Here is a 23,931-nt window from a genome sequence, read left to right as displayed (position 1 = left end):
GCTGATGCAGCAGGTTCCAGGTCAGGGCTCATTTAATATCTTTAAAAATTGTGCACAAATATTTGCCTGCATAAGCCCCAAATTATAGCTCCCCTATCTATTTAATAACTTCATGCATGCACACTGTTCTTTTCTGAAACCATTCTTGACCCTAGTTCTATCTCTAGCACATGAATTTAGCTAAGGAAGGACAGAGTTCAGCTTAGCCTTAGTAAATTTAAATAACACAAGAAAAAGCATTCTTTGACATCTTGTTCAATCAATATGCTGAAATTTTCTCTCTTCAGGTAACCTTTGTCTGCATGAATTGATGGAAGTGAGGTACAAGAGTTAAATTCATGCTTTGTATATTTCAACAAATTACTTGTTTTAAAAACTTTCCCCTTAAAATTTCTAAGGAAGTCACATTATCTGGTTGTTATTGCAGGTACTGCTGGATTCACTCCTACTTCAGTATTGATTCTTTAAAGCTAGCAGAAATCAAACAGCACATTATGGTGAAACAGGATAAAAATCATGTGTCTGCAATGATATTCTTATTTTATATATTTTAACTTAGTACAATATTCTTACTAAACATAGCACTTCATTATTAATAAGAATACACAGAAAAATTCTGAATACATCTGATTTTACTACTTGGTCATCACATACTAAATACTTAGTGCAAATTTTATTTTAACTTATCTTCTGGTTTATAAAACACTTCCAGCAAGAAAACACAAGCTTTCAAGGTCAGGGTTATGGAGAATGACTCAAAATATCTTTGTGTTACCTGTGCAGATAAAAATAGACGTGTTGCTCTTCAAACAAATAGATCAAACATTTTATTCCATTTCCCCTTTCTGCTGAATGCTCCTTTATAAGAAGTGTTGAAGGTCAGACTGGATGAGGCTGTGAGCAGCCCAGTGTAGTGAAACATGACCCTGCCCATAGCAAGGGGCTTGGACTGGGTGATTTTAATGAACTCTTCCAACCCAAACCATTCTGTGCTTCCATGATTCTTTTTCTGATATTACTCAGGTTCTTCAGCTGAAAGTAGCTTCTACATAATGAATTACTATCAGGTGGCACAACAGTAATTAAACTTTTTAAGCTATCCTGTTTTCCAGCCACCATGAAAAAAGTCACTGTGCACCCACGTCATTTCTCCTTCTCATCTTTGAGATCTCAAGTACTTAGAAGGGAAAGCAAGTACCTCAGTCTCCTCTATAGAGAAGTATATGAAAGAAAGTGTAGTGGGAGAGCAAAAAAAAAAATCCTAGATCTGTGGCACTGAATTCTAGACACTTGACTGGGGCCTGTGTTCATGGTCAAGTTGCCTTGGGTTGTCCCACATTCAGTGGACACCAGGAACTGCTCTTGGAGGAATTTTTTTACCTTATATTGATAGATATGCTCATTAGAAGACTAAACAGGAAGCACAGGGACCACTAAGCTTTAATTTTAGATGCTCAGATTATTGCCTAGAATTAAGCCAAATTAATATAGACTGAATTGGGTCCATGGGGATATTTTAACAGTTATAGCAGCCGATTTATATAGGAAGACATTAGTGTTATTACTATAATTAATCTCTTATTACTATAATTAATCTAGGTCTATATATATATGTATGTATGCATCTACATATGGATCTCTCCCTCTTTCACATTAGCTTCCCTCACAAGTTTTCAAGACACTAAAGCTGGTGTCAGTGTGCCTTTCCTTTATCTCCACATTCACATAACTTTTTTTTTTCAATTTCATTACTGTTTTTCTTTCAGACCCAAACTTTAAGTCCTGTTCCTTGAACTGTTTGATGCTGTATAATTGAAACCTGCAGGACCAACACTTTCCTCCCAAACCAGCATTGCTGATACTACCTCATGTATTGGATAGCAAACACACACAGACACAAAGCTATCACTTTTCAAATACATTGAGAGCCGGTATTTAATTTAACTACTGAATGGTTTCTCATCTATTTTACAGAGCACCAGTGCCAACCCAGCAGCTCCCTACGAGGCAGCCACTGTCACTGTTACCTTGCCAGCCTGCTCTGCACAGACAAATCTCTTCCCAGCCCACAAATCACAAAATCTGTTCATCACTTGAGTTTTTAAACCTCGATAGAGCATACAATAACTTCAGCAGAGATCTTGTTTCTCGAATGAGCCGTTAGGGAAAGTATAAGTTTGGATTCATGCAAGCCTAGTAGATAGATAAATAAATAAATAAATAAAATTCAAATGAAAAAAAAATTAAAACTTGCTTTGAGTAACAGGAGATGTCGTTTTGGCAGCCGAGCAGGGCAAGAGCTTCATAAGTCGCTCTTTAATGCTGCGTTTGGTACTGTTCTGAGCGTAGAGGAAACCTAAAAAATATATTATCAGGACTGTTAACATAGGCTTAGGAACAATTTCTGTACATGCTGCAGCAGAATCCTGATAGGAAAAGGCCAAAGAGATGGAAGCCATCCTGAATTGTAAAGGATAACTAGAATATTTGAACAGGACAACAAAATTGCTTTGTCATCTTTCCAATAAAGGGGATTTTCTTCTATATGTATGTGTTTCTTGTAAAGCCATTATAGCACACGTAGGTTTTTATAACTGCCTTCAAAACATTTATCAGAAATATGACTATGAATTTAAAACACAAGAGTATTGTAAACATTTTAACACTAGAACATTTTAAAGACTTAACTCTATTTGATTTTGAAGTTATATATATAGAAAACAAAACCAAACCCCAAAAAAGCCTCAGATATATTTTTTGTTGTCCTTTCTGGCAGTCTTCTAGTTCCATAGCTGGGATTTTCCTTATAATTCATACAGTAATTGTGATAAACAACCTGGTACTTTTGCCTTTTCTGAAAATTAAATTATCAACCGTGATGTTTAGCCAGTCTCCCTTTTCTTTAATATTTGGAATTCTGCACACATTTGTAAATATTTTTTATGTTTTCATTTTTAAATACTGAGATGGCTGAATAGGTAATGCTCATGTGCCCTGAAGCAGGTGAACAGCATCACCCTTATTTACCGTGAAGGAAACTGTCAGAGTAACTGGCAGAGCAACTGTGAGGTCTAATTAACCATTTTATAGAGAATGAGTGATGCCAGCAATATCCTGGATGCATATTTCTGCAAATGGCAGATTTAACATCCATAAAACAGTTGTGCAACTCCAGGATAATCCTGGGTTATCCCTTCTGCTACACTCATGCTGAATTCTGGAGTAAGTGACAGACTCACCAAAGCAGGTGGAACACCAAGTGAAGCTTATTGGCAATCTCAAGAAAGTGTGTACTTGTATTTGGAAGCAAAAGGAGGAGGTGAAGAGGTTTTAGGGGCATCAAATTTTTTAAATGGAAGAGAAAATATTTTTCTGTTTGTGTATGAGTAAAACGTTGAAGGAAATGAAATTAAAGAAATGGGAGAAATGAGGAAAGACCAAACACAGCCTTTAAAAAAAATCAGTCAACTATTACCAGACAAATTCTGCTTCTGTGAGAACTGCAGGTCTGGTGAATGGATGAAACAAGCCAGTTTCAGCACCAGGTCACAGGAACCTGAATGATCATTGCTGCAAATGTCAAAATATTTTAATTACAAATAATAAGAATGAATACGCTTACTACATGTAACACTTAACCAGCAGCTAAACTCAGAAACACTGTGCATGTAAATGCATAAAATAAAAGACAAGCTGTGACCTGCTAGGTATCTCAAACTTCATATTTTTAGTTAGAGTACAAAAACTGAACCTTTACAGATACTTAAGTGTCCTCATCTGGCAGTGTCTGCAACATCACATTACCCCTGTACTGTAGATATCTGAACACAAAGCACATTTGTTTATCTTAAACATTATTTTCTTTATTAAGAATTCTTCTACGATAGACATGATTTAAGAAATAGGTACTACTGGCTTGTTAATCTGAGTTTAGGTTTGCAAAAGCTTAATTTCCATGTATTATTTACACAATTACATAGGTCCACAAGCTATGTAATTACTGACGAGGTATGCAGTGCTTGGCAAGACCTGAAGGGATCTATTAGTTCCAAAGGGTTTGAAGCTCAAAGCCTGAAAGTGAGCAAGCAACCTTACTGCTACTTTTATGCTCACATAAAAGCTATGAAATTCAGTGCAAATTCTATGGGCTTTGCAGTGGTAAGACTGAGGTCAAAACTAAAATGAAATGTATAAGAGAAAGTAATAGGAGAGCAACATAGGAGGAAAATGTAATTTTTGTATTCACATCTGATTTAAAGTGCTGACACTACAGTCAGGGCAGAGGTGCAAGAATTGATTTATTCTCTCACCATTCGAGTAAGCAACACAGCAGCTTTACACTCCCAGTTTATTCTGCAGCTCTTGCAGTCTGCTCTCATGCCCTCCTCATCAGTACTACAGATTTCAGTGTAATCTTTCATGAGCAAAGGACTACTCAATACAGCAAAAACATGTTGCACACTGAGCCTACGATGAATCAGTGTTTAACACAGACTGACACATTAAAAGGGTTAATTAGGAAGAATTGTAATAATTTCTGTGAATTCTGTAGCTATTTTCTCAGATTGAAACAGATTGAGGAAAAAGCTGTGGCTGTTAAACTAATTAATCCAATCTGGATTAAAAATTACTTACTATATAGTAAAATATTCCTGTACCATGACTCTTCAAAAAGGATGTTCATGAAAAAATAAAGAGCCATAAAGCAGCAGCACATTGATAATGATGGACTGGTGCTGCTTTCTATAAGATTATACAATAGAATAATAGTAATTCATATCCTGTAAAGAGATAGTCAGAAGCATTTGAATTCTCCAAACACTTTCTGATTATCTTTTTAATAAGTGGTAGACTTGAGATTTCATAGCTCTTATCCCTAACCCAATCAGCCGAACAGCTCCTCTGGGCTAAGTGTGAAGGTTCTTCAAATTCAGGTTAGTTATCTGGTGCTGCTTGCTGTTGGGCCTGATAAATTGTTCCTCTGCAATGGAAATTAATCTGTGAGACACACTTTCCCCCAGAATTCACTGTGGGAGTGTCCTAGAACTCATCTCTGTCCAACATCACCTGCAGCTGTGGGCGATCATCCCAAGAGGTGCTCATGGTTCAGAAACCACTCTGTAACTGGAGCACTGCTCTGGGATGCTCCTGTCTGGATACTGCTGCACTGATATATGTGCTGCATATAGATACTGAGCATACCAGACACCCTTTAGGAGTGACTGCTATTTACTATGGTTTACATCTGGAGGTGCAACTGAAAAATGCAGCAATGGCTTAAACTCCTGATTTACAGACAATTAAACTAGAGAACTGCAACTCTACAATTTTATTAAGAAAAGTTTAATGTGGACAGTCCCATGCCACTGTTTTCTGAATTGCTGCTTTTAATAATCATATTAAAAGCATTCAGATCAGTATGTGTGTGATTTGGTCACTCCACTGTCACAATGTTGACTCACTGACATGGATCTGACACTGCTGCTTACAAAAAAATACACAAAGAATCACAATTTTTCCCCATTAAATAAAAAGTTAAAAAGTTAAAAAAAAAAAAAGAGGTAAAAAAAAAGGAACAAATAAAAAATTATTACTTATAAGTGATTTATAAATGGCCATATATTCCTAATCTATTCCTCAAATATCACAGATTTTAAATAATTATTTTTTTTCACAAGTCTGTTTCCTGATTCGGAGAGACAGCACATATGACATATTGCCCTATTGTCACAGAAACAAGTGAGATTTTTGCAGGAGTTTTCAGAGGCAAAATCTCTCTCTTTGGAAGGGTGACTGTTTTCTTTGCAAATTCTTTGTAGGCAGCATGAAACCATGGGTAGGCACACTACTTTTTAGCCCATAAACCAGATGGTCTGTCTTACATTTCCACTTACACACAAGATGTACTATGCTGTGGCTGCCCTTGCCCCAAAAGTCTACCCCACTTTTCCTGCCAGCATCACATAACTACCCTCTGTTCAAAGCAGTGTTCAAAGCCTTGCCCCCTCCCTCATCTCTGCCTTTTTGTAATGGAATTTGGGTGACAAGTGTCAACATAGAAGGCACAGTCATCTAGAGTACTTAAAAGTGCTTTGGGGACAGGTAATCATTCTATTTAATCAGAAGTTTAGAAACAATTCTCCCTACAAATTCCCTCACTCAGTGAAAGAGAAAATTCTTGTAGAAAACTACCTCATTTTTCCCTGTTCTTTTTCCCCTCCATGTTCGTTGTTTGGGGTTGTTTACTTTTTTTTTTTTTTTTTTTTTTTAAATCCTTCCATTTCCCTCTTTTATTTGGCAAGAACATCAGGTGGTCTTCAACTGCTTAAATCTTACTCTACCTTTCCTCAGGAGGATGTGACCAATCCCCTGGCCACATCCCATGCTTTGGCTGTACAATCCCAGTAGTGCTGGATTTTGTTCAGCTGCAGGACTTTATGTCTTCCCAGGAGAGTGGGAAAAATGCCTATGCTGCATTAGTCCTGGATGGGATCTTTCTGGAAGAGGGTTTGTATAAGACCTGAAAGCAAATCTGCACAGGTCATTTTCCTAAATCTAAAATTCTGGCAGTAAGTGACAAAGAATCTGAAAGTTAAAAAAAGAAATATATGAAGTGTTTTCTTGGCATAATGGTTTAAGCTCAGTTTCAGCTGTATGATCTAATTTCTCCCAGGGATTTAAGGGCTGGCAGTCCCAGCAAACTCTTAATGGTTCAGCACAGATGGGGAGGCAAAGGAGGTAAAATGAAGTGCAGATTTCGTATTCATAGTTTAGGACTTGTGGAAGAGAGCCAAATCCTTCTGTGTAGTGAGGCTGGGAATGAAACAAAATTACGTACAACATAAATATTTATAAATCTCAGTTCTCTGGAAACACCTGCCAAGGAGCTCTGTGGGCTGTCACTAGGCTACTCAACAGATCACAACCATTTTTTGCCAAGCCAGAAAAACATTCTTGCCAATCTCATTTGTCTGTGCATATATAATTTTACTGATTCTTCCTCTACTGCTCCCAACTTTCTGTTTTTCATTGCAAAATATAGGTCTCTATCATCTTCAAGGGCAACTGAAGCCCTAGAAACCACATCAGATCTTTTACAAGGAGAAGCCAGGAAGTTATTGAGGTGAAGAAATGGATGGCAGCATTTTAGGGACTACCTTGAACATGAATTCAAGAGTCATATTGCTCTCCTTCACTTTAAATTCCCTTGTACACATTGATTTAAATCAGCCTCCCAATGGTAGCCACAATTCTCTACCAATAAATCAGAGGTCACTCAGGAAGTCTGGAGACTACTAGCACAACCTGGATTGAAAATTAAGAACAAAGAATAAGTGATCTTGTCCAAAACAGTAACTAAAGTTTGGCATTGGTGGGATGGGCAAATGGGAAAGAATAAAAGAAGAGAGGAACGAGCTAGAACCCCAGAAGAAAAGAAATGGAGTAGAAAAGGGTCAAGTATAAAAAATATAAAGCAGAGAAACTGTCCTGACAGTCTTCATTACATTTCTTGAATACAACTTTAAGACTCAGACCATACCTTCCCATGATATACGTACAGCTTTTCAACTGTAAAAAACTGCATATGTTACGAACAGTTTCTATGCAAATGTTTAATGCAAACACTATCTTAAAATGTTTTAAACTTCTCAAGGAGTGTGAACACTAAAAATTGCAGTGAGTTTTCTCAGTTCAAAGCTTAAAATTGTACTAGTTTTTTAATATCACTTCATTCACTCAGTATCACTTAATATGCTTCTACACACACTCCCAAAGCATGTGTGGTTAAATTATGACAGGAAATATATTTACACGAGATCACTTGCTTCCTTTGGAAAAAATCTCATTTAAAATGGACCACGTGAGCATATGACACAATGACCAATGTTTGGTTGCTCCTATGAACTATGCAGCTTCCTTCATTTTTTCTGTTTTTATTGTCTGTATGAAGAGTACAGAAGTTTTTAGCTAACTAATACAGATGATCACACCAAACATCAACAAGAAATTCATCTATCCTTTGTGGATCTAGGAAGGAGACAGAATAAGAGGAAAAGGTTTTTAAGTTAGAGGAGAAATCAGTTCAAATGAAAACAATAGCTGAAGAAGAGTGTATTAGATGATTCAGAGAAATAAAAAATAAAAAAACTATCCACTAGTACAACAGTTATATCAGGCTCTTTTACTGCTGTGAGCAATAAAATAGTTGCATGCTGTTCTTAATGAAATTCCTAACTTAGTATTGCTCAAAGAGATTTTAGAATTGAAATGAAAATTCTGAAATACAGAACTTACCAACTAACAGCTTTTGTATGTAATTTTCAGACAGACCTCAACCCCAGTGTGTAAGTAGAAAGAGATAAAAGAACTATTTTTTATTTTTCACTGGGCATTGGTTCAAACACAGCTTTAGCAGTATGGCAGCTTCTGTCAAATGAATAAGTAATAAATATGAACTCTGGCCCAATGAAAATCTTTATATAGATTAAGAGTGCTTTATTTCATGTTCTGGAAGGCCACTCACTTCAGGGGCTCAGTGCTGACAGCTGAAGCAGGACCACAGGTCACAGTCCATGTGTCTGGTACTGGATGCTAGGGGACGAGTATCTGTGTATAACCCTCAACCAGTATGTTTCTACTTTGTAAATAAAAGTCTTTTCATGCTCATTGGGAGAGTTAAAGACCAGAAAGATACTTAAAATGAATAATTTTTGAATTATAACTTCACAGTGTTCCCACTGTTATCCAGTGATTCTGAGTGGAAATAATTAACCTGCAGTGCTGCAGGCTCTCACTGTAATGTGTTTTTAAAATGATTTAGATGAATTTAGTTCTTAGGAAAGATGTCTCACTGAAAGCTTAAAGAACTGTCACAAAATGGTGAAATGAAACCAGTGCACACTTTCCAATTCCACTGCACCAGACCCAGGTGAGCCAGCTCTGACCTAGATCATGCAGGAGTAGGTCACTTCCAAGCCTGCTGTCAAAGTCAAAAGGAAATTTTCCACAGAGTTTTGTAGTATTTGGAGCTTAAGTTTTATATTCCATATTTGAATTACTAACAGTTCTCTGCAAATTTTGGTGGTTCATGTAAAGCTCATTTTGGTTTGGGGTTATAGTGACATTACACCACCTTTGCACAGAAGGCATCAAGCCTCTTTTAAACACTGATAGTTTTCAGTCTTGAGTTAAATTGCTCTGCCTTATATTGATCATCTGTCTGCTGCTTCCACAAAAATAACAGTTTTCGTCAATACAGAGAAGGGGCACAACAAAGTATTCAACAAAGAATTCAGTTTTCTCTTTTGTAAAGAGATTTTAAGAAACCCAAAATAGAACCATTCGTTAAAAATTTGTTCATTAAAAATACTATAAGGAAGAAAGTGAAGAAAAGAGTATCATTTCTTCCTGTTGGTCAACTAAACTTAAACCCAAGTGTAACATGATGTTTACATTTACATTTCCTTGGTACAGAGTTCAGTTATTATAAATTACTTAATGTCATTACACCCTGTGCAGTATTCCTACCAACAAAGTAGTAAGAGCAGTGAATTATTTCAAAAGTGTTTTGCTTTCCTTAAGTATGATGCAGCTTCTCTTGAAGATTTTGCAACTGTATGTACAGTTCCAGCTTACAAAACACTTCTAAGCATGCAACTGATGCCATTCTCATCAAGCACTAAGATTATTAAAAATACCAAGTATGTGCACAGGTAGAGGCTAGGTAAGTGTGATGGATTTGGGATTAGGCTGGGAGTAACAAATATGTTGTTGAAAATTCCATCCTCCATAAGGACCAGTGTGTAATTTGTTAGAGAAACACAACCTTGTGCCAAAATGTAGAACTTCTACTCATTCTTCTATTTCTTCTTGACTCCATTTCCACTCTGAGACTCAAATCCCAGATAGGTTTAAGAATTAATGATTCTCTATAGTATAAAAACTGTCACTTTTTCAATAGCGTTCTAAAAGTCATCATAACATTAGCAACTTTGAAGCAAAAAAGTCTCCTTAGTAGTTGTCAATATAAGAACATAACTGTTAAAAATTTAATGTACAGTTTAAAAGGCTTATTAAAATTCTGGAATCACATGTTTGCAAATATGAAAATAATAGGATGCATTTGCATAATTTTGAAAAAATGCTTCAATAATTTAAAAAGGACAAAAAATGCAAAATTTCTTCCTTTTAATTAAAATAAGTCTGTGATTTAATGGCAGACCCTAACTCCCTGAGCTGAGTGTCCCTGAAATCAGATTCCCATCACAGCATCAAACTGCTTCAGAACAGCCTTTCCAGAAGGAATAACACTGGAACACGGAAAGGTCACTTACTGAAAAAGATTTTTGAAGACCATTTTCTCTATGAACCAACACTTGGCCACACAGGCACACACCAAAACACTGACTGCAGCATTGCTGATGCTCATTACAAGTCTTCCCTGTGGCTATTCAGGCTACAAGATAAATGAAATAAACAGCTGCAAGAGGTGGGGATGTTTGATTACATCCTCCTGGTTTTGTAACTATTAAAACATGGACCTTTCTCCAGCTTCAGGGCTTGTCAGTTGCTAGTGCTCAGTTTTTTCTCTTGCTTGCAGCATCTATAACCTTCATATTACAGTCCCCCTTGTTTATTTATTACATTCCTAATTTTAGGAAGTTTTTCCTGCATTCTGTTAAAAATCTTCTAGTAAGATAAGTTTCTTGCGTTGATATAAATGTATCACCCCAACATAAACTTACTGCTTGTTGCTCTGTGCCTGGATAAACATCTCACTCAAACTTCCTTCCTCATGAGCTTCCTTCAGCAGCAGTTTCCTTGTGGAAACTCTCCACATTTTAACTATGTAAAATTCATTTAGTCTTGTCCCCTGTGTATAAGTTTGGTGTCTTTTTACCTTTGGTGATCTCAGTTTTTCAACATCCAGTCCTCTAAATTCCAAGCTAAGACTTTCACTCTTTCTACTGATTCCGTGGTATGCACTTGGAAATGAGAAATTGACTCTGTTCTTCCTTAGCCATCCCTTTAATCTCTTCTGTTTGTGCACTGAGCTACAACTAATTGAATTTTTACACAGGAATGCAGAGATGCTGTGAGTGGCATGAATAAAGGCATTTACAATATGCATTACTTTGTATTTGGTCTTTAATTTCTGCTTTTATCAGTGGCTCCTCATCTATCTTCTGGTCACTTACATCCAATATATGTGGGAGGACAAAGACATTAATTTCTGTTCACACTGCAGTGAATTGAAACTGATCCCTCCTACAAATGTTCATAAATAACGTTTTTTTTAAAAATCTCAAAATGGTTACTAGAAAGAACAAAAGACTACTGGCAGCTACTGAAATGGAAGTAATGCTTGATTTTAACTTCAGCCAAAGAGTTTTTGCAGTGCTCTGTCATGAGCTACTTGGAGCAAACTTTTAACATTGAGAATGACAGAAAGAAGAATGACTGCAGTTATCATGGTCCCAATTCTTTTGCTTTGAGCCAGCTGTTTCCAAAAAAGTCATAATTTGTTGAGGAAGATTCTGTATCCCATTTTTGCTTTTGCTTACTTGGTATCAGTCAGAAAGTACACCTGACTTATTGAGATATCCTGGTATAAATCAGTTGTAACTTATTTGCTATATGTAAAATCCCTGTGTCTCTTTCAATCCTTATTGCTAAATGTTTTGTCCATTTAGTGTTAAAAATTTTCAGCTAAATCAGAGTAAAGCAGTCATGTGTGGCAACACCTACCAGCTTGTGTGAAAAGGAGCAACCAAAGAACACCAAGTTACGAGTGAATAAATGCTGGAGAGATAATAGATAGGATGTGTTGTAATCCTAGCATAAAGGAAGCAACAAGAAGCAACCATCCAGTAGAGAAACTCCCTGTCCCAAAGGCCCTATTACTAATTAAAAAATGTATTTGCAAAGTCCCATTAAAACATGGGTTATTGATTTGGGAGTTCTTGCCAGGGCAAATCTGCTCAGTTCTGAGAGATTCCCCAGAGATCCTGACAAACCACACTTTTGACATATTGCAATAAACTATCCTATTGGGTTTGGCAGGCAGGTTCTGATAAGTTTGGGTTTGTTTTTTTTTTTAGTTTTCTGTTCCAGACAACTTCCACTGTTGACTGTAATTAAATAAAATACCTTGGACTTTTTTATTATTATAGTTTAACAACTGTCCTTACGCTGGTCTCTTCCCTCTGATAGCCCCATTCACACAAGCATCTCAACCATTTTAGGCACAGCTGGAAACAGTTGCTGAGGATGAACTGAAATTCTTTTTGAGTTCCTCAAGATTTCTTTAAGTTCTTTGTTTCCCAGTGGAACAGAAAGAAACCACATTTTGAAAAAAGTAGTAATTCACATGCCCCTTCTGAGTAGAAGCCATAGTTAATTCTTTACAGTCTGGGAGACTCAGCAATAACTCCCAGATAACGAAAATAAGGCAGAAACAATGAAGCAGAGAAACAACAAAACTCATTATGGATTCTTACACTTACATGCACAAACCCAAACAGCACAGCTGTCTAATGTCATCTGCCAGAGGCAGGAGCCTTAAAATGTTATCTGCAAAATTCAATGGTTTTCGTTGCTCGGTTTAAAATCAGGTGAACAGATAGAGACATAGCCATGTTCATACACTAATAAGTATATGTAGTTATATAAATTCTCAGTAAAATACTTAGGTCATAATAAAAATCGAGGATAACTATGTATTTTTTTTATTTTCACATTTTAAAGTAAAGTATTTTCTAATTAAGAAACAAACTAATAAGTAAATATGCAAAGCTGTAGTAATTTCATTAAAAGAAAAAACATAATTATATGGCTCTTGACATATGATTTTCACTTTATGTTTGAATACAGCACTTTATTTTTTCTGGTCTAAAGTAAATCCAAGCAGGAGAATTCATATTCCATTTCTTATTAAGTCCCTCCCTTAGCTGTTCATGCACAACATACAAAATAATTTATTTCTAAGAACACTGATAGATGATGAATGGTTAGATGGAGAAAACAACCTGATTGTTGTTTAAAACTGTGGAAGCAAGAAATGAATAACAGTGGGATGTTCAATTTGCAGTCCTTTTCGCCTGTGGAATTGAACTCCAAGAAACACTGGGATATAATAAATAATTCATTGTAGGTCTTGTTTTACATAGAGCACCGTGTGATAGTAACTCAATGGAACAGATCCTTAATTCAGTTAAAAAAAATACACATTCAAGCAGAAGAATGCATGACTATCAGCCATTTGCTTTGGCATTTTGTGCTGACACAGTCACCAAATTATGATTAATCACCATTTCTGTAGAGGACAGAATGTGTGAATGCCAGTTCTTGTGTGCAAGTTCTGTAACTATAAAAACATATAAGCAAATACTTAGCAATCCAAATCAGTAATAGAAAGGTTCTCAAGCTTTTCCACTTTGTGAGCCAATATAGAAAATGATAAAATAATAGATATTACTGGTCTATAAAAATGAAGTAAAATGGATGAGATGTGCTTTTGAGAAATGAGTTAAAAGAGAAAGCAATGGTTTGGCAAACCAGAGCAGAAGTGCAGTATGGATGGGGTAGCTGCCTTGTAAAAAGATTCAGAGACAGCTTTGGAAGAGAAGCACTAGATCTAGTAGTGATTGGTAAAGATTGGGAAGCAGAATTCAAGAAATTAGATAATAGGGTAGAATATTATTTGCATAGAAAGTGTTTTTCATTTGTAGTCTTAAACACTTATTGACAAAACTATATATACCAGAACTTTTAATCCAGGGGACTACCAATACTTACAGGCTGGCCAATAATTCTCACTTTACCTAATAGGAATTGAGAGAGTAATAATAGCAACTCAGTGACATACTATATACTGAAAGAAGAACTAGCAAGGGACAGGTTCAATTTTAATTCCTTCTAAAACACCCATGCACATCAAATTAATCTAATTATACTCACAGAGTACAAATTTAAAAGAGAAATCCAGAATTAATCAGAATCCCTTGCCAGTGACAGGGAAGAATGCTCCTGATTCAGGCAGTAACTTCCCAACTTTGGCATTTTTGCAAAAGTTCCCATATCTTTATGTAACAGGCTGCAACAGAACAGCTTCTCAGCTTCTCTATCTGGCTGGCTTTATTTACTTTTAAAGAAAAGAACCTTCCAATGTATTTCTTTTGAAATGGAAAAAAAAAAAAAAAAGTATTAAAATGGGCATACAAACACTAGCTGGTATTTTCTAAAGAATGCATAATTCATCAGTTTTTAAAGGTCTACTAGGAGATAGTGAATAAAATGTTGCAGGTGACCTATAGAACTAGGACACTGGCAGAAATTAGATTTGTTTAAAAAAAAAGGTAGTCTTTCCAGATACAATTTTTGATATGAGTTTCTAATGATTTTTTTTGTGACTTACATTTATAATCTCTTATTAAGAAATAAAATCTCTCTGTTGGTTCTGGTATCCTCAGAAATGAGGAGAAAAAAAAAGACAAAGCAATAAAAATATTAATACAATCTACAAAGTGAACATATTGAAAGAGTTAAAATATTATTTTCAGAAAAACAAGCAGGACTTTGTATATGTAAGTGGGATTTTTAAATTGATGCTGCTGCCGCTAAACAGAGGGTGTTACACCAGGAATCTTTGCCTGAAAGCCTGACCCTGTGAGTGGGACAGAAACCTCCCAGCAAAACCTGGTTTGCTGACCTGTGTCAGCAAAACCAGCTCAGAAAAATAGTGTAGCACTCACTGGCTTTCATTTTTCTTCCAGATCACTTAGGTTTAGGGTAAATAAAACTGGGGCAATTGGCTCTCTGGACAGTCAAACCCATCTGAGTGGCTGCACTGCCCTAGGCAATGATAGAGATACATTATCTGTAAAGGAAATCAGAATCCCAAAGCTTCATTCAGGAAATTACTGGGGTTCAGGAAGCGGACTAGCTGTAAAAATTTCCTTGGGGATACTTTCTTCTAATATAAATCATAGAATCATCAGGGTTGGAAAAGACCTCCAAGATCATCGAGTCCAACCATCCACCCCCCTACAGCCCCTCACCTCTAAACCATCCCCTGCAGCTCTTCATCTACCTGGCTTTTGAACACATCCAGGGATGGTGCCCCCACCACCTCCCTTGTCAGCCTCTTCCAATACTTCACCATTCTTTCTTTGAAGAAATTTTTCCTAATATCTAACCAGAACCTCACCCTGGTGGAGCTTTAACCCATTTCCTCTTGTCTTGTCACTGATCACAAGAGAGAAGAGGCAGCATCTGTCTCACTGCCCCTTCCTTTGAGGTAGTTGTAGAGAGGAATGAGGTCTCCTCTCAGCTTCCTCTTCAATAAGCTGAACAGCCCCAGTTCCCTCAGCCTCTCAGGAGTGTTCTCCAGCCCCCTAAGCAGCTTGGTTGCCCTTCTCTGCCCCCTCTCCACCACCTCCATGTCCTCCTTCTACTGCAGTGCCCAAAACTCTGCACAGTACTCAAGATGTGGCCTCAAGAGCTTGGACTCTACTGAGAAACAAAGGCACAGTACTCAAGAGCTTGGACTGACTGAAAAAAGATACCTGATAAAACACCTTTTTGTAACTGTTTGGAATAATCAAAGATAGCTATATTAGTACTACCTAATTAATAATAATAATTAAAAAATCTGCGTGTATTTCGTATTACTTTTGCTCGAGTGATTTAAAAAGTAATTCTTTTTCCAAAGTAACAGTCTTATTTATAACTACTGATTTTTCAGAAGCTATTTACAATCTTTAATCCTTGTAACTAAAAACTGTTTTTCCATCTATAACAGTAGTGTTGGACAACTTCACATACTTTCCAGCTACATTTAAAAATAAATCAAAAAAGAAGCAGGGAAGAGGATAAAGATCATTAAGAAAGCTGTCTGATCACCCATCGGCCACTGCTTCAGAATCAATAACCAATTTACTACAGCACTTTATTACTGTATAGGTTAATGAGGTCTTGAAATCAAACTTGATTATTTTTCAAGGTGCCATATGCCCCAAATTAACATCTAACATTTTTCATTCTTTCTTTCTTTGAGCAGCCAGTGCCACAACCATTATGGCAGTTAATTCCGAGATAAAATCACATTACTCAACACATATATATCCTTAGACATGCTAGCAAAATGCTATTGAAACTGTTTACACTAATATGGTTTATTTTTGAGACTGCCCTAATAGATCTGGGAGGACAATAATCTCCCCAGTGACAAATGGCTGTAAGAAAGGAGTGGATAATAATCTTTCCTGCTGGCAAAGCTGTAGCTGGAAGTGATTAAGCTTTTAGGGTCCTACTGGTGTCAGCATTGTCATAGTTTCTTTTGTCAGGCAGGATAATTCTGATCATATTAAAATAAAGATGTAACATGAGCAGATAGAAAGCTTGCACCAAAATAAACAGTTTACATTTATCTACAGGAAAGCCATACCTTTTCAGTTCTGAGTCAAGCCACCTTAGAAACCACCCTGTACAGAAGAATTTTCTTTTAATCATGGTTGCAGGGAAGACATATCAAATAAAACACATTTTCCAGTAAAATTTTTGTTCCTCTGGTATTTCTAAGTTGGTCTGTTATTTTTCTATGTGTGGTTTTTTTGCTATATTCTTCAAAATATTAATAGGCACATTTACCTGTGGAATTAATCACCACAGACCTTATCCAAACTTTATTTATTGTTGTTGTTGAACATTCCTCAAACAAATTTGTGGGATTAGTATATCTCATTTGGCATTTGTTATTGTTATCTCACCCCCTCAGACAATGATGCTTATTAAACAAGATGTTACACCACTTCCATCAAAATCCCTCTTATGCTCTCTTTATTATATAACACCCACTAAGTGAATTCATTACAACAACAAAAGAAACGTGTGATTTTCTCCACTCAAATTACTAGTTGATACCTCCTTGACTGTAAGCTGTTTCAGATTTGCAAAACCTATCTGTGTTCCTCATATGCTGCAGAGCTCATTACAGCTGAGTAAATTAAATTCTAACAATTGATTAGCTTAAATTGTCTTCAATGAAAAATGTGTGTTTTAAAAGGCTCCTCTCCATTCTTAAAGAGCATCTTTAAGGGTGGTTTACAACTCAAAGAACCATGTTTCAAACCAATGCCAATAATTCTTTCAAAACAATAATGTGTGAGAGAAAATTCTGTCCAAGCTTAGCTAGAGAGCAGGGTAACACCACTCGGGTGACACCTTTGAGATTTGTAACAGTAGAAGCCCAAGTTTCTTAAAATACTCCTCTGAAATACTGTTAGAATTTTTGGAAATCTCACTTAGTGTGGAGTCTGTAAAGCTGGAACAGCAAAGTTTTGGCTTTACCAAACAACCACACATGAGGAAATCAAAGCCTGGAAGCACCACACACAGCTCCTATCCCTATTCTGTTCTAGAATTTTGAGGATGCTCATTATTTTGTACATTAGAGGAACCAAGGAACATTTCTTCTTAAATTAAATTAAATTAAGTTAAATTAAATGGAAATGGAAACATTAAGATATTTAAAAATAAAAGAAGATGTGGCTTTATACATTAAAATATATGTTGAATTGTTAGCTAGATGTTTCATGAGAAACTTAGGGAAAAAGATACCAAAAATGCTGAGAATGTGATCATGCTTTCTCCTTCAAGAAATAAAAAATCCTGGAATTTTATAGATTCAGTCCTATACATGACAGAAATATCTTGTGTAAATCCCTGCTGCATTTCCTGATACAAAGAGTGGCAATGCCAGATGTTTCCAATGTGTTAAATTGCAAACACAGTGACATTCTCACAGCTATCTGCTAAATGACAAGAGTATGATCTATTTATAATGAGAAAATAACATAATGAAGTCTGAGCAGAGTAAGATTTTAAGGACTGTTAATTTACTGGTGTGGTGACTATTCTGGGCATTGAGACAGTAAAGTCTTGAAGCAAATAAGTTTTCCTGGACTGTGGGGAGAATGCACATTGGCTTTCAGGAGTAAATTATGGGTTGATGATGAGATCTCCCCTCCCTTTTGTCCTTAAGCAAGAAAATTCTTCAGGAAAAATATTCCGAAAAAATTAGGTCAGTTAGTTTTATTCTCTAAGATTTTTCTGATCAATTGAGACTTACTCTTTATCATCTGTCCATATTTCTACAGAAAGACACTGAAATCCACTGCTAGAGATGAAGGTCTTATTCAAATGTTCTTTATTTTAAATGTTAAAAATCCCAATTAAGACAATTTTTAAAAATTCTATCAGTTATAATGAAAGAAATAAAAATAGCATAGAAGGGGCAGATTTGTTGAGATACCTGTAAGGCCATCCTCCTCTTATTTTATCACTGGTTACTTGGAGTATACACTGTGTTGTAGTGGTAAAGAAATTTCCACTCTAACCTCTTCCTTATGAAAGCTGAAGTGTAATATTCAAAATTGCCTGCAGCTGTGTTTTGTTCAGTAACACCTACTGTGGAAAAAGAAACACAGCAAGAAAAAGTTTTATCTTTTTTTTTTTTCCCCACCTTACCAGGTGTTACAGCCAAAATCAAGGGAAGAAGAACTGTTAGATGCATCCATCTGACACTGGCCTGCTTAGATTTGAAAGCCCCATGTACTCTTGGAAGCTCTTCTGTGACTACCTAAAACATAGTTTCTTTTCAAAGAAAGAGAATATCAAATTACCCTAAATTATTTCATTAAAATGTCAAAATGAGATTCTAATAGACTTTGAACCCTCTATAAAAATGTTTGCCTTTGTTTTCCATTCTGTTGTTTTCTGTATTTCAGTAAGAACCACACTGATGGTCTGAGATGAAAATGTGCCCCAGGGAACATTTGATTAAAATTTGCAATACCAAGGAGCAATGATTCATTGGTAATCATAATTTTATAATACTGATGACAAATGAAATTGTACCATTTTCAAGCATGCAATATACTCTCCATGAACAGGTTGATTTGAAGCCATTGCTAATATTTAATTTTGTAGACAGAAACTATATGTAAGAGCACATGGAAGTGACCTTGACTTTGAGTAACTTCCATCCTATTAGACATAGAAGATCATATAGACTAATGTATCTTCACTGATTTAACAGATCACATCTCTTGGGGATGACTCTTGCATGCTATGGTGTGACACAAATGGGTGTTATTCATAGCAATTAGAAGTTTCATAAAAAATGTGAGAGGCAGACACAAGGCATACAGAAACCACTGTAGTTACAATGAAGTTACTAGGGCTGTGCTGGTTTGGATTTTGTTACTAAAATGTACTTATATTACAGAGCTGGACCTGTATAAGAGCACACTTGATCTTAGAGTAAAAAATTCCAAGATGCTTAAAATAACATTCTCATGGTAGAAATTTTACCTTAGCTTTTAAAATATGCTAACAAGAAACTCTTTTTTGGAAGTCATTTAATATAAGATAAACCATTTCTACTACGTGAATAACAATGCAAGCATTTTGTTTTAGTATTTCAGATGAAAAATGCTGATGGATCAAAACCACAAAAACCCAAATATTCACGTCAAATCACTAATGTAAATACTCTGAGATGGTCTTATTAACAATATCAAAAGCAGGACAAAAAACATATAAATGCCTATAAGACATAAATGGCCGATCTTGCTATGATTAGAAGGCTTTTCTGCCTAAAACTTGTATCTATTCCAGATAAGCTACATGAAAAAACTACACAGATAATATAATTGAAATAACTGTTCTACTAGTTTTTTTGAAATTGGAAGCACAATGGAGATGGGATGAGAATTAAAAGAGATTTGGATAAATTGGGAAAATAATTTGAAACCCTTATGAATACAAGTCAGTCAAGACAAGCCCAGAGAGATCCTTGGCAAAATTAGTAAAGCTTCAGGTATGGGTTTATGTCAGTGTCAAGCAACCAGTTTTCAAGGACACAGACCCACAGAAGTGAGTGCAAATGAGTATCTGGAATAAAAAGGACTTCAACAGAAACAAATTGAAAAAACAAGGAGTTTAGATCAAAGGAAGATAAGACAGAAGGGAACTAATATCATGGTCTTCATTGTGCAGTTCTGTTAAAAAAAGGAAAAGAATCACCTAATGTTTATTGGGTAAAAGACAGTAAGTAATAAGCTTAAGTTTCAGGAAAATTTTTTGTAAAAAACATCCTAATATAATCAGTCAGATTTCCTAGGTGTGTTGTGAGCTCATCATTGTTTCAGTTGTTTCAAAACATTTGTCAGAAATGGCTCAAGCCCTAGAGCAAAGTCAAAATGACCACCCAAAAACCCAAAAATGAAATATTATAATGCTCTAAAAAGAGTAACTGACTCCTCATAAGTTATAAGTCTCTTTCTCTAAGTACAGCCTCTCAAGAATCTTCAGATGGGCCAAATGTGACTTTGGATTTTTAAATCTTTGAGACAGGGAGTGTACTTGAGTCTGTGTTATGTTAGCAGAACTGTTGATAAAAACAAACTAATAAATCTTACCAGTCATCATGGTCTTGAAGGTTCTGAAGAGACCAGTATAATGCTGTGAGTCAGCTCCCAGCAAAACACCTACACAAGTTCCTGAGGACGAGCTCCTTCCATCTCCTCCCCCTCCAGGATAATGCATGGGGGGTTGTGGGGGTGTTCTGACTATTTGGTATTTGGTAAGTTAGTAAGTAGTATCATCTTTAAATTTCTATTTTATACCACTATATTGCTTTCTGCACCTGATAAAGCATTCTTGAGAAATGTTTAGTAAGATTTCCAATTTTACAAACTGATGGATCATGTCAGCCTTCACTTACAGAAGACACCTCATCTGACTAACACTTGCTTAAAGATCCTGTCACTAACAGCTCCCTTTGAAATCAAAGACTTTCTGGATTGATTTCTTTCTCATTTTGTCTTTCCACTCAGCAGCAGCAAAAAAAAAAAAAAAAAAAAAAAATTTAAAGATTACCACTGACCCAAACAAGGACAAAATAGGTGCAACTTGGTAGATGTATTTAAAAGTCTGTGCAATATTTTCTTCATTATGTATTTCCCTGCCTCTGTGAATAACCACTTAGCAATCAGAATTGCCTTGACTCTAGCAAAACAAGAGATCTGTATGCAAGATCAAGTGCATAGTTTCAATTATTAGAACAATGTTCCTTCTGGCTTGTAGGAACATTAGTGCTGCCTCCTCCAGTGTAAAAAGGATTGAGAAAGAAGTTATTTACTGGTGTTTGAGTTTTGTAATGTTTCTCTTCAGCTCTTAGAAAATCTAATTTCCTGTGAATGGGGCCTGTGTTATCATCCATCACAACTCTTTTGTGCTGGCTCCTCACTAATATTGCTCGTAACAGCTTGGACTGATAAGACAACTGTGATCTTTCCCAAGAACAGATGCTTGGACCCAAATCAAAACAGTCAAACAGTATGTGTTAGGGCAGTCCCAGCAATACACAACAAGCTTTCTCTTCTCAGTTCTTTTCTGACTTTAATGACAGACCTTCTTGATCTAATTTGTAGTGTTCCTGGAGTATAGCCCTACTGCTGTCACCAGACTGCATTATTACTAATTTAACAGCACTGAAAGCTGAATGAAAGGAGCTGTCAATCCGATTCTAAAATATCCCAGTTATAGATTTTTGGTGCTGTACAGTGGGAAGAAGACCCCAGCAATTTTGTGCATGTAATAGGCTGAGATATTATTTTTCCACGTTTCTTTCTATACATCTCTTGCAACTCAAACACAGGTATTTTGATATCAAGATCCGTGCCATGAATGGCTGGAAGCACAGAAGTAAAACAGATATAGAAAAAGTTTCAGTACAAAACTCATGCAGACCCAGCCAGTTCTGCTCAGTTCTGAAAGATGAGCCAAGTTAAGGATGAAGTTAACTGCATCAAAAAGGTATTCAAGCATATTTTTGGTACCACCGTTACCTGTTTACAATTTGGCAGAGCAGTACACTGCTATCAGAGAGAAGATAACATGCAGTTCTGGTTTTGTGGGGTTTTGGGGGGAGGCTTTTTTGCAGCTCTTTGAAAACGTTATTACCGTAAAAGTTACAAAACTTTTTTTAAGACCGATGAGGTACGAAATGCAAATTGTATTAGTAAAGAATTATTAACTGAAGATTTCAGCAAGGGGCTTTGAAAGCTGCACAGCTACTGTGCTGATGCCAGAGAAAGTTTTTCAGAACCCAGGGATATTTTTTTTATAATACAGGTAAGAGATTTTTTCTCAAACTAATTATCAAGGAGGCTTGAGTTCTGAGCAAAGATCTACTTGAAGCTGGTTAATAACAAAGCTCCTGGCAGGGTATTTGTGCAAGAATTTCCAGCTTCTCTGGAATATAAGCACTTTACCTCCCATTAAATCATTGGCATAAGATGCTTAATATTCTTTGTACTTGGACAGCAATCATTAACACTAGTAACTGGTAGATGAAAATACGTTTGAGGCGTTTCAAAAGGAAACAGTTTATGTAGATTCTCAAGCATAGGACAAGAAGAAAACCAGGCTCTGAGGGCAGAATTCCATGTTTCTTACAACATTCATGGGGGCCTGAGAAAAACTGAAATCTCTTAATCTGCTTCTGTGCAGCTCAGTTTTAAAAACAGTCACATCAGCTGTGTGAGTGGCACTGGTTCTTAAACATCTGAAGCACTGGTGGTTTCAGGTGGAGAGATGGAGTATAGTGGTGCAGAGCTCACCATCACAGACGAAACTGTACTATGGTGTCATATTTAAGAATATGAACATGGCTTTAGGAAAGAAAATCTTACCAAAGCTTATCCTATCACGAAAACGTTGGTATTTTCATGTCTGTTCCTTATGCACTTTTAGAGCAGAGATAATACATAAATCCCTTTTTTATATTTAGTTTATTATATTTATATTTAGTTTATTTATTTATATTTAGTTTATTTATTTATATTTAGTTTATTATACTTCTTACATAGATTATTATACTTCTTACATATACTTCTTCATACTCTACACCACTTTTTTTCTTTTACCTAAAAATTAATGTAAAAAACATCAAAGTGAAAAGTATTCTACATCTCAAGTAGATTTTATTCTGATCCTTTTATTTTATAAGACAAATGTGGGGGATCTCCATTAGGTGTGCTGTGTGCTTTCAACCATTACAGTTGTATTCAAAAACCTCTTTTTTAACTCTAAAGCCAGACAGCTCCTTCTTGTGTGATAGATAGACTTACACTGGTGGCTATTAAAAGTAAATGGCATTTGTTCTAGTATTCAATGGTACTGTAAGAAGTTATGTGAATTATAAAACAAGATGAATGGTTTAACAAAGATCTAACTTTCGAGGAGATTCTTGCCATTTTGGCTTTTTTTCTAGATCCTACTCAAGAGTGTCCATGTCTCTCGATTGATTCTTTTACACACAAAATAGTCTGATGAACAGAAACCCAACAACTTGTATACAATATCTTCCTAAAGAGGGGTTTCCAGGAGTCCTAGTTGGTATCCTGTGGAAGCTGTTGGCAGTTGAAACAAAGAATGGCATCAATCAGTGTTGATTAGCAGGGACAGAGCTCAGAACAGAAATTTATTATTTGTAGAAATAAGTACTTTGAATTCCCTTTTGATTTGGAGACCTTGAAAATTTCTGATGCATGATGTCCATGAACGAAGCTGTGTACCATTGACAGAGTTACAGAAGCTTTTAAAAATAATGCAGATGAGTAAAAATATAATGGGAAAAAAATTCTTAATTTTAGAAAATTTTCTTAAGCTATCAAAAATCCTAAAAAAAACTCTAACAAAGAAAATTAATTTATTTATCTTACTTTTTTGGCAACATATTTGTTGTATGCATTTAATTTTTTGAGGAGAATAGTTTATCCAATAAATTACAAATCGACCCAAAAAAGCAAACATAGTGAGAACAATAAACTCAAGCAGCACGTTCCATTAAAAGCAGTGGGA

The 23,931-nt window shown here is 35.9% G+C and overlaps 1 protein-coding gene across 6 annotated transcripts in view; it reads right to left on the bottom strand.

The window, feature by feature from the left end:
• KCNIP4 (potassium voltage-gated channel interacting protein 4) overlaps positions 1-23,931 on the bottom strand; it is a 282,505-nt gene that overhangs the window by 41,309 nt on the left and 217,265 nt on the right. Inside the window, exon 1 of one of the 6 annotated variants that reach the window (XM_071743844.1) lies at positions 18,399-18,470. The exons of the other annotated variants lie outside the window; for them this stretch is intronic. The gene's annotated coding sequence lies outside the window, so the exon portion shown is untranslated. Of the gene's footprint in view, positions 1-18,398; positions 18,471-23,931 lie in introns of those variants that run through there. 6 annotated transcript variants of the gene reach the window in all.

The sequence above is a fragment of the Heliangelus exortis genome, chromosome 4, assembly GCF_036169615.1.
Source record: "Heliangelus exortis chromosome 4, bHelExo1.hap1, whole genome shotgun sequence".
Taxonomy (NCBI): Eukaryota; Metazoa; Chordata; class Aves; order Apodiformes; family Trochilidae; genus Heliangelus; species Heliangelus exortis.
This window is presented reverse-complemented; position numbering and strand designations above follow the sequence as displayed.